The following is a 12689-nucleotide window of genomic DNA, read 5'->3' as shown; positions in this document are numbered from 1 at the left end:
ATGTATTTGAAATTCTGCACTGGTTAAATGCATAAAATGATAAATCATGGAGACAAGCATTGGATTTGTGCTGTAGAATACAAGGCAGTGTTGGGAATCTGCCCCAGTTTGCTTATTCCAAATAGGAATGGACAAACCTGTCACTTTCAGTTTTCTCTCTGTTTCTCTTTTTTTACTATCTCACTTTGAGAATATTTTTTAAAGGCCTCATGAAGATATGTCTGCAGTTTAGCACACATTTCTCCTAAAACAGACATTTTTGTATGCAATTTTTGCACACATTTTTGCAGTTAATACTCTCTATAACAGTGCAGTTTAGTACACTGTTGCCACTAATATACACATTTTATGCATGTATTTGCCCAATATACACATTTTATGTGCATTTTTTTAAAAAATCAAGTAATTATTAAATTTGACATTTTATATTTAAATTGTTTTCTGTAGCTAAAAAACCCCATGTACTGCAGGCTTTATTTACAGCATCAGGATTAGATGAATCATGTATCTAAGTCATTTCATAGGATCAGGGCTTTATAGGTCAGGACTGTTTCCGTCTTTAGAGGCAAGAAATGGCAAACAGAATGAAGCATAAATGTTCTGTTATGAGTTTGGGGTGCCAGATTCCCCAAAAGTTCGGGACCCAGAAAGTGTTAGAAACTAATCAAGCTTCCTTAACCCTAGATCCAGCAAGGGTTAAAATATAAACCAGGGTGATCTCCTCATGAGGTAATCACCTAGGAAATGAGCCATTAAGAGTGAGAACAAAGGGAAAAGTGATGGGCCCTTAAAAAAGCAAAAGGCAGTGGACTGTGTTTTGGATGCCAAATAGAGGTGCGGTCCTTCCTTTAGCTCTGAGTTAGTTAGAAGTTAAAGCCACAGTTTGGAGCAGAGTTTTAGAGTTCGCTGCGATGTGACCTAGAGGAAAAAAGGCTGCAAGCTGGTTAATGCAACAAGCTGGAGAGAGGGGTCAGAGCATGATGGTTGATTTCTGTTTGAATCGATGGCTGCAGTTATGGAAGAGACAATACCCTTTTGAGGTGCTAATGTTGTGAACCCCTCCATCATAGGCTCAGGATATATACAAAAAGGCAAAGGTAAAGATAAAGGAACCCTGGAATCTCACATTTCTCGCAGATTGAGGTGGTGTGCAAAAGTCCCTTATTTTATCTTCAGGGCTGTGTGAAAGCCAGGTATGGTGAGAGATTTGTTAACATTTTTGAAGCATCAAATTCCTTTAGGTTTTTTTTTTTTTTTTTTAAAGACATTTCACTAAGAGAATAATAATGCACCCACAGACAATAGAGACAATGCTTCTTGAAGGCTGCTTAATCTGTCCTAATCCACATTGCTCACTCTTATGGGCTGTCATCATGTCATCTTGCACATTATATGGTCCCTGATTGACTGGGACTGCCCATATAACTATTCTTAGGAAGGGGAAGTCTCTTATGGGCTTTTTGTTCTTTCCCTTTTTAAAATGTGGTGCTAAAGCATCTGTTGGTTAGAGAAACAATGACAGTGAACATGCAGCAAAAAAGGTAAAGATTTTCATAATTTAGTTTTCCCCTCCTTGGAAATATTTTATGCCCCCTACTATTTTCATCCCCCAAATCAAAATGAACAAGCTGTCATATTTGGTATTTCCATATCTGATTCGTTTCACATAGAGTTATCCACACAATGGAATCCACAATATTGTAGGAAAAAGAAAAACAGCACTGATGTCTCTCTGCTAATTTGAGCTTAAGGTAGAAGCTCTTTGCTGAATATTTAGCAGCCTGTTAAACCCATTGATCTCCTTGATATAGTCTCTTGGATTCCACAGTAGGGTTTGTAATTAACAATGTAGATGAGTAGCTATAGGCAAGATCTTTGTGTGTTGATATGTTCGCTTTTCCTCTCATTTTCAGGGAGCTAATCAGGTTTGCATCCTTTTTCATTGCCAAGACCTTTACTGCCATCTATAAAAGTTTTTAAATATCTCAAGCACAACAGCAAGTTTGCTCAATTGTTCATGGGCTCGGCTCATTCACACTTTAATTGTTAAATGAAGGCAGACATTGCTGAAAGAGACAGACGCTCCAGCACATGAGTGTTATCTCTTCTGCTTTTTTGAAGATAGTGAGAAATTAAAATACTGTTAAAAATATATATATTAAATGCAAATGGGAGCAAATAGAGAGCCCGACCAAGAGTGTGCGGCATAATGAGATGTTTCTAAAGGTTTTGCATAGGAGTAAAAATTCAGTTTATAAAGTGTCTCTCTTCCCCTCCCGAAAATAAATATAAAAGAAAACACCAAGCTTTAGACAACATGGGAAGCAACAGTATGGTCATTATGGTTAACTATGAAAAGCACAGTGCCAAAACATCACAGGCCTGTGAAGATGCAAGGAGGGATTTGAAAGGCATCTAGTTATCAGTCAAATGGAACTTTAGATGAAGACTCCAGCAGAGAACAAATGAAGTCTTTGGAAGGTAGCATTGGCCTAATCTTGTAGCACACATTTCAGACTTAGATGTGTTGTACAAACCGATCGGCATATCTGCAAATGACATCATATTTAACTAAATGGTAGGGGTGGGGGCAGATTTCAGTCTATATGTGAAGTTCATGCCAAATAGTACCACAAAAACAGGAAAAGTGTTTCCCTGTAATTTGTTTGTTTAATTTGGATTACTTGGTGCACGACAGCATATGGATGTTCTCAAACACGGTTAATGAAGGGGATATTTGCATTCAAATTCCCATGGAATTTCATCACTGGATGAACTTGGGCAATGAGGAACACAATCCTATGCATATGTGCATAGAAGTAGTTCTTCATGGGACTTCTTCCCAGGAAACTGCATATGATTGTAAGCCTCAATACAGTATAGTGGTGGGGAATCTGTGGCCCTCCAGATACTTTGGGGCTACATCTCCCATTGGGGCTGACCATTGCCAATGCTTACTGGGGCTGATGGGAGTTGGAACCTAACGTTATTTAGAGGGCTGCAAGTTCCTCACCAATCTATATTAACAGTCTCACAGTTGTGGATACCATGTGTTAATTTCACTGGTACTCCATGAATGGAGCATAAAATGTGTTAAATGCTATACTGCATGAACCAAAACTTTTTCTCCATGGACCAATTTAAAATTCTTGAGGGTCTTGGTGCACCACTTAATTATTTTTCTGCCTGTTGCAACGTACTGTGCTAGATGCAGTATGCTTTTTAATTGAATCAAGATTCAACTTCTTAATTCTAGCCCCCTATTAACTTCCCTGCTCATCACTCCTTTAAAGTGCCTCATCTTCCTGTCAGTCTGTCCTGCTCACCTGCCAAGTGGGCTGTTCTAAGAATGAAGGTGCTGTGACTGCATCTGTCATCATTTTTCAGACATGCCACAGACCACCTGGAAAAAAAAATCACAGAGTGGTCTGCACTGCTTGGGAACCACTGCTTGGGAACCCCTGTCACAAACTATTCACATCTACCTCAGGCCTGTCTGTATACTTAGTAGACATAAGTGGCAAAAAGACGGTATAATATCAACATTAAAGGAAATGTCTTAACAAGCTGAAACACATGCCATTTCCAGGCAGGGAACAGAAGCCAGGAAGGCAACTGTGTTGTGGGAGGACAGTGATCTCTACAATAACAGGCCATATGTGCATTATAGCAAATGCACTTTTTTTTCTTAGCACATCACAGCATAATGGACAGCGAATAGGTCAGGAAGCTTTTAAGGATGGGATGTACAGCACAGTTATATCCATTAATAGCCAGATGAATGCCGAAAATTGCTGGTTAATTAATCTGCATTTTGTTTAAATGTTTCCCTTTTCAATTTTCACTTGGTGTGAAAGTTCCCCATTAAGGTTTTACCGAAATGTTAATACCTCCTACTGTGTAAATCTGTTTTAAACTGTCCTTGATGATTCTAATGTGAGACGGCTGAGTGTATCTTCAAGCAATTCATTGTGAGGACAGCTGTACTGAGTGAACCTAACTTACTTTTAAATTCTCCTTTTATTGATTCAGCTTTTAATTAACATTTGACTTTTTACCAGGTTTTTTTTTATAAAAAAGAAGACAACCAGGAGGAGATCTTAAATAATTACTGTTAAAAGTCCATATTTTCAAATCTTCTATAATCTGCTGATGATCACGTATAAAAAAATAAATCCATATAGATTTTTACTCTCCTCTTTTATGTTTCTCTCAGTAAATAATGTGTTTGATGGTTGGTAAATATCTTTAGGCACACTTTCTCCCACTTTTTTTACAATGAAAAGGTTGGTGATCACCCCCCCCCTTTTTTTTATATTTGATGCCACAATACATGTACGGAAAGTATGATAGAAATCTTTCATTGCAGGGCTCACTGCTGATGGTCCTTCTTAGGGTAAGGGTTATAATTTTTGTCCATGAACTGCAACAACACACACTCACACATGCACAGCAACTGGACTCTCCCACACATGCACACACAGTTGAAAAAAGGTGTTGCACTTTAATAAGCAATCCAAACTCTACAAAGCCAGGGTAAATTATGCTCTTGTAACTTACACTATTCCAAACTCCATTCAGCAACAGGGCTACAGCCGGCTGAGGCAACCCATGCTTGGCAGAGGGAAAACAAGACACTACACTTTTTGGCAGCATCACTTCTGTTGTGTTGCCAAGTCACACAACTGAACTGAACAGAATTTGGAATAGGGGTAAGTCTCCCCCTTGCCCCATCCTGTCCCTGCCACTTCTCCTGAATGCTGCTTGAGACTTATTCTGGACTTTACTTAGGTGGCTTTGGCTCAGCCACCTGAGCCCTGGCTGAGACAGGATGAAGGACTTAATGCCAGTCCATGTCTGGCTGAACTGGAATGAAGGTCTTCAGCCAGTGTATTCCCTGATGAGCCCAGAATCAGCTGCAGATCTGCCTATTCCAAACTCTACTCATTCTGGCGTATCTTGGGCTTGGATTGCTCCCTAAGCAGCTACAATGGAATGCTTCATTTCAAACCTAACTGCAGTGTGGGAGGACATTTTAAAGTGTGTGGGGTCCTAGGCTGGGGAGTAAAAGGGCAATCCTTCCTCCCCAAATACAACCCACCTCCCTTGGAAGCAACACTTCTCCATTTTAATTAATATTGAAAGAAGTATTTTATTTATTGTGCCTAATGGAAGGCTTATTGTCATGAGACAAAGGTTCTTGAGAGCAGAAGCAGGCAAGGCCTAGGCAGTGCGGCCTATGAGGCCTACACAAATCTTTCAAGCCTAACCATTAGCAGTAAAATGCTGTGTCACTGTGACTCGTGACTCATCTTAGGTTCCCTATACAGTGGTACCTCGGGTTACATAGGCTTCAGGTTACATAGGCTTCAGGTTACAGACTACGCTAACCCAGATATAGTACCTCGGGTTAAGAACTTTGCTTCAGGATGAGAACAGAAATCATGCGGTGGCAGCGCGGCAGCAGTGGGAGGCCCTATTAGCTAAAGTGGTACCTCGGGTTAGGAACAGTTTCAGGTTAAGAATAGAGCTCCGGAACGAATTAAGCACTTAACCCGAGGTACCACTGTAAGTACTTAACCCGAGGTACCACGGTAAATGTAACCAGTCATCTCTCTGGGCCTCAGTCTTACTGTAGAGTGTGTGTATCTCAGCCAGTATGTTGTGTTGTTGCAGACAGAGCGGCTGCAGGACTCCAGTTAATCAGAAACTCAGATCTCTGCCTCTGTGAAGAGTCAACTAGCTATTATGAGCACTCTGTGTATGCTCTTCGCCTATGCTGTTTATGAACAAGTTTATTTTCTTCAGTAAACTTTTATTCTGTTTATGAAGAAGACTCTGCTTAATTAATTTACTGCTGCGCAACACTTATTTCAACCCAATTTCACAGTGGAGGGCTTGTTTGAAGGGGAGCTTGCGCATGGTGGTGTTGGTAGTTGGCGCTGCCCTTCCCTTCTCCCCAAAATTGTCCCCATACTACAACAAAAAATAACATATATATTCCAATCTCTGAGCAGTGTGAGATTCCAGGAGCCTATATACAACCTGAGCCTATGATGGAGGGGCTCACAGCATTAACACCACAGAAGGTCTTGCTTCTCCAACATGCGCAGCCTTGGATTCAAGCAGAAATCAAGGATGGCTCTCACTCTCAGGCTTCTGCCTGCTTTCTGCTTCTTGCCCAGTTCACACTCTCAGCTCTGGCTATAGGTGAGCCTCCCTGGGGAGAGCATTCTAGGAGTGGCTACTGAAAAGGCCTGTTCTCATGTTGCCACCCTCCAAACCTCCTATGGAGGGGACACATGGAGAAGGGTCTCAGATTATGATTGCATGGTCTGAGCCAATTCATGTGAGGAGAGGCAGTCCTTGAGGTTTTGAAGTCTTGGGGGTTTATAGATTGTTAAATGTTCGGGAAAAGTCAGAAGCCCAAGGCAATATAAGTTCCTCAACTAAGTTTATTCAACATTTGCCAGTGACAACAGTTCATTCATAGGAACACAAGAACCAAACTGACTGGACAACACAATAATAAACCATGCATGAACTGACAGTTGACAGTTGAAAGTGCATGCGCTTACTTGCCATTAGAACGCTCGTCTACCAACGCTTATACAATTGGTTAGAATGCGCTTTGTAACCTAAAATGTGTTAAACCCAATACATAACACTCCTCCCCTCAACTTCCTAACAAAAGGAACAAACATAGTCATCAAGGTGTGCCGGCTTTTTCCGCTCCCGCTGGGACCGTTGCAGTTCCTGTTCCCAAGTGGGTGACCCAGGAGGTTCCTCTGGTACCCGCAGTCTGAGTGGGGCGGTCAACAAGGCCGGCTCCGAAGAGGTCACTGCCGATGGAGCCACTGAGGATTCCGGCCTGAAGTTGCCCTGCTGGGGTAACTCAGTCACCGGCAACCTGTCTGGTTCCCACCCTGGCCTGGGCACAGAATCTCTCGAAGTACCAATTTCTCTGTCCTCTGGTTCCACTTGAAGTTCCATTTTCGGAGGTGCCCTGGCTCTGATCTGGTCGAGGTGTCTCTTCCAAACCAGTCCCCCCTCCAACCCTACCTCGTAGGAAACTGGACCTGTACAGCGGGCAATGAAACCAGGGACCCAACCCTGTCCAGGCCCATAGTTTCGGACGTACACAGTGTCCCCTAGGGAGAACCCTCTTGGAGCCCCCCACACCACAGTGGATGGTCATTGCTCAAGAGCCCGGTCGGATCGATTCGAAATCTGCCCTTGGGGAAATCTGATTAAGCCCTGAAATACCTAAGCCTAACGACCTGAACCATGCTAGGCCTAGAAGGCTAGTGATTGGGCCTTTGGTTATAATGAGGTTCAAATTCTTGGTGTACTTCTTAAAGTGGACCTTGAAGGTGCCCGTCCCCTTTAGCTGGATTCTTTTTCTCTGGAAGTCCCACAGCACTACGGGGACTGGGCAGAGTTGAGGACCGCCGTTAGGGCAAAGCTCTTTCAGAGTCTTAGCAGATATTATGGAGTAGGATAAGCTGGTATCCAACTCCACAGTGCACGGGGTTCCCTCTATCTTGAGTTGTACCCTGAGCTTATTGGACCCTGGGGACGGAAGTTGAAGTACCCTGGCTGGAGTGGTGGACTGTAACTCCTCTTCTATGTAGGCCTCGTAGACATGTTGCTTGGGTCATGCTCTGGAGGTCTTGGAGTGGCAGACTCGACCAATGTGCCCAGTTTTCCCACAGTGGCTACATGTGGTGTCCCGAAACCTGCATGTCCGACGCTCGTGGTTTTCTCCACAGCTGGCACAGGTCCCTCAAGGCGAGTCAGATGACCGCTGGTTCGACGATGCGCTCATAGCTTGGGAGTGCTGGTGTTGGTAGGATCAGTTGGTGGACATCCTCATTGTGGGAATCTACAGAAGACAACCGATCTCACTGGATGCGGTGAATTCTCCTTTTGGTATGTGGGCTGTGGGTCGCCTCGTGGGCGTTATCCTTCTCAAAGGCCGTGGCCATATTCATTGCTTCCATCATTGTGATGTCATCTTTTGCCAGCAGCTTGCGGCGGAGACGGCTGTCTCTCACGCCACTGATTAACTTTTCAAGAAGTCGTTCCTCGATGTCAGCGAATTGGCAATACATCACAATTGCCCGGAGTGCTCTGATGTATTCACTCGCTGACCCTTGCACTTGTTGCTCTCTGTGTGCAAAGTCTTAGTGGTGGTTCTTAATTGGCTGAGGCGCGAGGTGTCTTGTCATAGCCTGTGTCAGCTCATCGAACGTTCATGCCTCTATGTCCCTGGGTGCCATCAGACCTTCCAATAGAGTGATAGCGGAACTTCCCAGCACCGTCAGTAGCACATCCACTTGGTCTGCCTCCCTAGTGAAGCCTTGTAGTTGGACATAGCTCATTATTCAGCAGAGCCACTGTGGCCATTCTGCAGGATGGCTCATATTGAAGTCCAGTGGCGGCTGACTATGACTGGTAGCCATCCTTCGACTTGGAGCAGTTGCTTGTGCGATTTTGGGTGGTTGCGAAGACGCAGCAGGCATGGTCTCATTTCCGGAACTATTTGCCGAGTCCAGCATGGCGGTGAGGTCGCGCTTACTGCGAGGCTGCAGGCGGTGGTATTGTGGTGCAGTCTTGGGCCTCTGGCAGTCGGTGGGAGCTCATCTATCCCACCTTCGTCGCCAATGTTAAAAGTTCGGAAAAAGTCAGAAGCCCAAGGCAGTATAAGTTCCTCAACTAAGTTCACTCATAGGAACACAAGAACCAAACTGACTGGACAACACAATAATAAACCGAGCATGAACTGACGGTTGACAGTTGACAGTTGAAAGTGCATGCGCTTACTTGCCATTAGAATGTTCGTCTACCAACTCTTATATGATTGGTTAGAACGCGCCTTGTAAGCTAAAATGTGTCAAACCCAATACATAACGTAGATCAAAACCAGAACTTCAAACTGAGCCCAGAAACTAACTGGTAGCCAGTGCAGTTGTTCCAGAATTAGTGTTGTATGTTCAGATCATCCGTAACAGTCTAAATTTGAAAATCCCGCATATCTGTCTTTTGCGGGGCGGACGGGCGGAAGGTTACAAGTCATGAGGATGTGAAATTAAAATGCTTGGTGCATCCACAAGTGCTATAGCTAGGAATGGACAATCAGTTGATTTCAGTTTCTTTCAATTTCTCATTTTACCAATCTTAAATTTAGTTCTCCACATTTCCATATTGCTTTGCAATTATTATTATTTTTAAAAATCCTGATGAAATCCTGATGAAAATGCATCCATACTTTAATGCATGTTTCACCTAATATTCACAACACACAACACACAAATTATTCCAAAGCAAATTTCCCTAATATGCTGCCTTTGTGATGTCCCTTTTTCTATCATGTGCATTTGTTTGTTTGTTTTATTTTGCTTTATTTCAACAATCTGTATACTGCTCAATCACAGTAAACTCTAGGTGGTATACAAATGACCCAATACAGTAAGACTCAAAATGAGTTTAAAAAATAAAATATGAATTCAGTTAAAAAGCCTGCTGGAATTTACAAAAAGTGCTCAGTAAGCACCAGAGGTTTGATAGGAACGGAGCTGTTTACGCCTGTATATGCACTTTTTACACGTTACTTGGCTGGACAAATGAATTGCAAATGTCAGAGATGTGTAAATTATGAAGGATAGTTGCGTTTAGGTTCTTGTATTGTTTCTGATAGTATGAATTAAGAAGGTTCACCTTTAAATGCAAATTGAACTGAATCTCTTCCACCACCCGTAATACTGTCATATATGTATATCATAATCGTATATAAGTACCTAACAGGTATAAGATGCATGACACAGCACCTTTCTGCAAGCTCTTTGCTTGGTTGTTCTTTGAATGCATTTGTCTGTTTATAGCAACAGTGTACACAGCCAAAATCCTCACATCCTTTCAGTTTCTGACTGCACAATAACTCAGAGAGGGAAATGTGCTCTGACATGCCTACTGAGTTACGCTAACTCTCTCTTTCACTTACTTGGTTTCACCACTCCAGACAATGTTGTTCATTTCTGGGTAGATGAACTTCCTGCCTATCTTTTTTTATGTAAGCTAAACACCATCCAGAGCCAGCAAAGCTGGTCATTGATATAGTTACTTTGCAGGGCTTTTTTAAAAGCCGGAACTCACCGGAACTCAGTTCTGACACCTCTCAGGTGGGCACCATTGCCATTATGAGAGAACAAGGGAGGCATTCAGGATGAGTTCTGGCGCCTCTTTTTCTAGGAAAAATGGTGCTGGCTACTTACTGGGTTTCTGTGTGTGTTTGTTTTTTTAAAGAAAGACGGTGGCTAACAGATTGAGGTTGAATCCTGACAAGACAGAAGTACTGTTTTTGGGGGACAGGGGGCGGGCGGGTGTGGGGGACTCCCTGGTCCTGAATGGGGTAACTGTGCCCCTGAAGGACCAGGTGCGCAGCCTGGGAGTCATTTTGGACTCACAGCTGTCCATGGAGGCGCTGGTCAATTCTGTGTCCAGGGCAGCTGTTTATCAGCTCCATCTGGTACGCAGGCTGAGACCCTACCTGCCTGCGGACTGTCTCGCCAGAGTGGTGCATGCTCTAGTTATCTCCCACTACTGCAATGTGCTCTACGTAGGGCTACCTTTGAAGGTGACCCGGAAACTGCAATTAATCCAGAATACGGCAGCTACACTGGTGACTGGGAGTGGCCGCTGGGACCACATAACACCGGTCCTGAGAGATCTGCATTGGCTCCCAGTACATTTCCGAGCACAATTCAAAGTGTTGGTGCTGACCTTTAAAGCCCTAAATGGCTTCAGTCCTGTATACCTGAAGGAGTGTCTCCACCCCATCGTTCAGCCCGGACACTGAGATCCAGCTCCGAGGGCCTTCTGGCGGTTCCCTCATTGCGAGAAGTGAGGTTACAGGGAACCATACAGAGGGCCTTCTTTCTCGGAAGAGGTGCCTGCCCTGTGGAACACTCTCCCATCAGATGTGAAGGAAATAAGCAGCTATCTTCTCTTTAAAAGACATCTGAAGGCAGCCCTGTTTAGGGAAGTTTTTAATATTTGATGCTGTTTTGTTTTTAATACTCGATTGGAAGCCGCCCAGAGTGGCTGGGGAAACTCAGCCAGATGGGTGGGGTATAAATAATATATTATTATTATTATTATTATTATTATTATTATTATTATTATTATTATTATTATTGCAATTTGTCTCCTTAAGCAGTATAAAATAAAACCAACTAAACTTGGGGCTTATCCATACTTTCCTTTATGCTGGTTTGGAATCCAAGTTAGGACACCCTTCTAATTAATTTTTATAGGGTTTACTTCTGAGTAGGCATGTATTGGCAATTCACTAATCTAAATTAATGGCTCAACATCAGTTATACATGAGACAGATGTAAACAGTGACGTGCATCTTCAGTGGCATATACCTAGATAATTCTTACACAGATGTTACATTAGTGGCACCTTTTTATATCATCTTTCTGAACAATAGGGCATAGGTATTTTTTAAAAAATAAGGGTTGGGAAAATTGTGACCCTCCAGCTGATGATGGGCTATGGCTCTCATTATCCCTGATCATTGGCTACACTCACTGAAGCTGATGAGAGGAGTTGTTGTCCAAAAACATCAGAAGAATCACAGGTTCCTTACCCCTATTTTAGGCTAAGGGTATGTGGGGTGTTAGTGGAGGGGTAGTACCTCTGTTGGGGGAAACATCCTGCTCCTTCTGGGGTAGTTTGTCCACCATTGGTCCCCACCCAGTGCCCAGCTCCCACCTGTGGCTCCTAGAAGCTGCCAGCATGTGACAGCAATCACACCCTGGGAACAGCTTTGACTGGCTGGCTAAACCAGGTGAGGGTAACTGATGGGTCTCCAAGCCTTGGTGAGTTAGGCACTTCCCCCGCACAGGCTTTGGCAGATTCAGCAGATGAGACCAACAGTGGGTCCAATGGTCAAGAAGGCAGGGCAGATTGGGCTCATCAGCCTGGGAAGGTAGCCCGTCTAAGAGAAGGAAAATTCTGATCCTAACCCTTGTGGGATATCTTTGGGAGAAGAAAAGGCTGCACAAATCTGGAGTGCAGTCCCTAAGACGGATGTCATCTTGTACTAGCCAAGCTGGTGCCAAATGGATTGCTCTGCTTTCCTTTTTCTCACAGCTGTGAGGCTGAGCGGGGGTGTGTGGGTGTGTGTGTGTCTTTTCATCTGGGCAGCCCAGAACCTCCATACACACTTCCCAGGCTTGTGCCCTGGAGAGGTTACTTCATTGCTGCTAACACAGCAAAAGCAATTCAGGAGGTAGCAGTTATGAGTTACCGGCCTCTGCAGCCACAGCAAGCGCTGTGATTCTCCAGCAGTTTGACTTCATCCCTGGAAACACACTCCATTGTCTCTCCAGACAGATAGATGCCATCAGCAACAACTATTGAACTATCCAAGTCCACTAAAGGGAACTTTTACTGCAGAAGCAGAAAGTGCCCTCCAAATGTTTTAGACTACAACTCCCATCAGCTCTAATCAGCATGGGCAGTGATCAGGACTGATGGGAGCTGTAGCCCAAAGCATGCAAAAGACATCATGCTGGCTGTCCTTGAAATACTGGTACTTACTAGCTGTATCAAAAAACTGTATTAAAAGACTCCATGCCTTTTAACAAAAGCTTTTAAAAGGCAGAATCACAATTATGGCC

This window comes from Podarcis muralis, chromosome Z (genome assembly GCF_964188315.1).
Source record: "Podarcis muralis chromosome Z, rPodMur119.hap1.1, whole genome shotgun sequence".
Lineage (NCBI taxonomy): Eukaryota > Metazoa > Chordata > Lepidosauria > Squamata > Lacertidae > Podarcis > Podarcis muralis.
The sequence above is the reverse complement of the archived record's forward strand: the minus strand, read 5'-3'. Positions refer to the sequence as shown.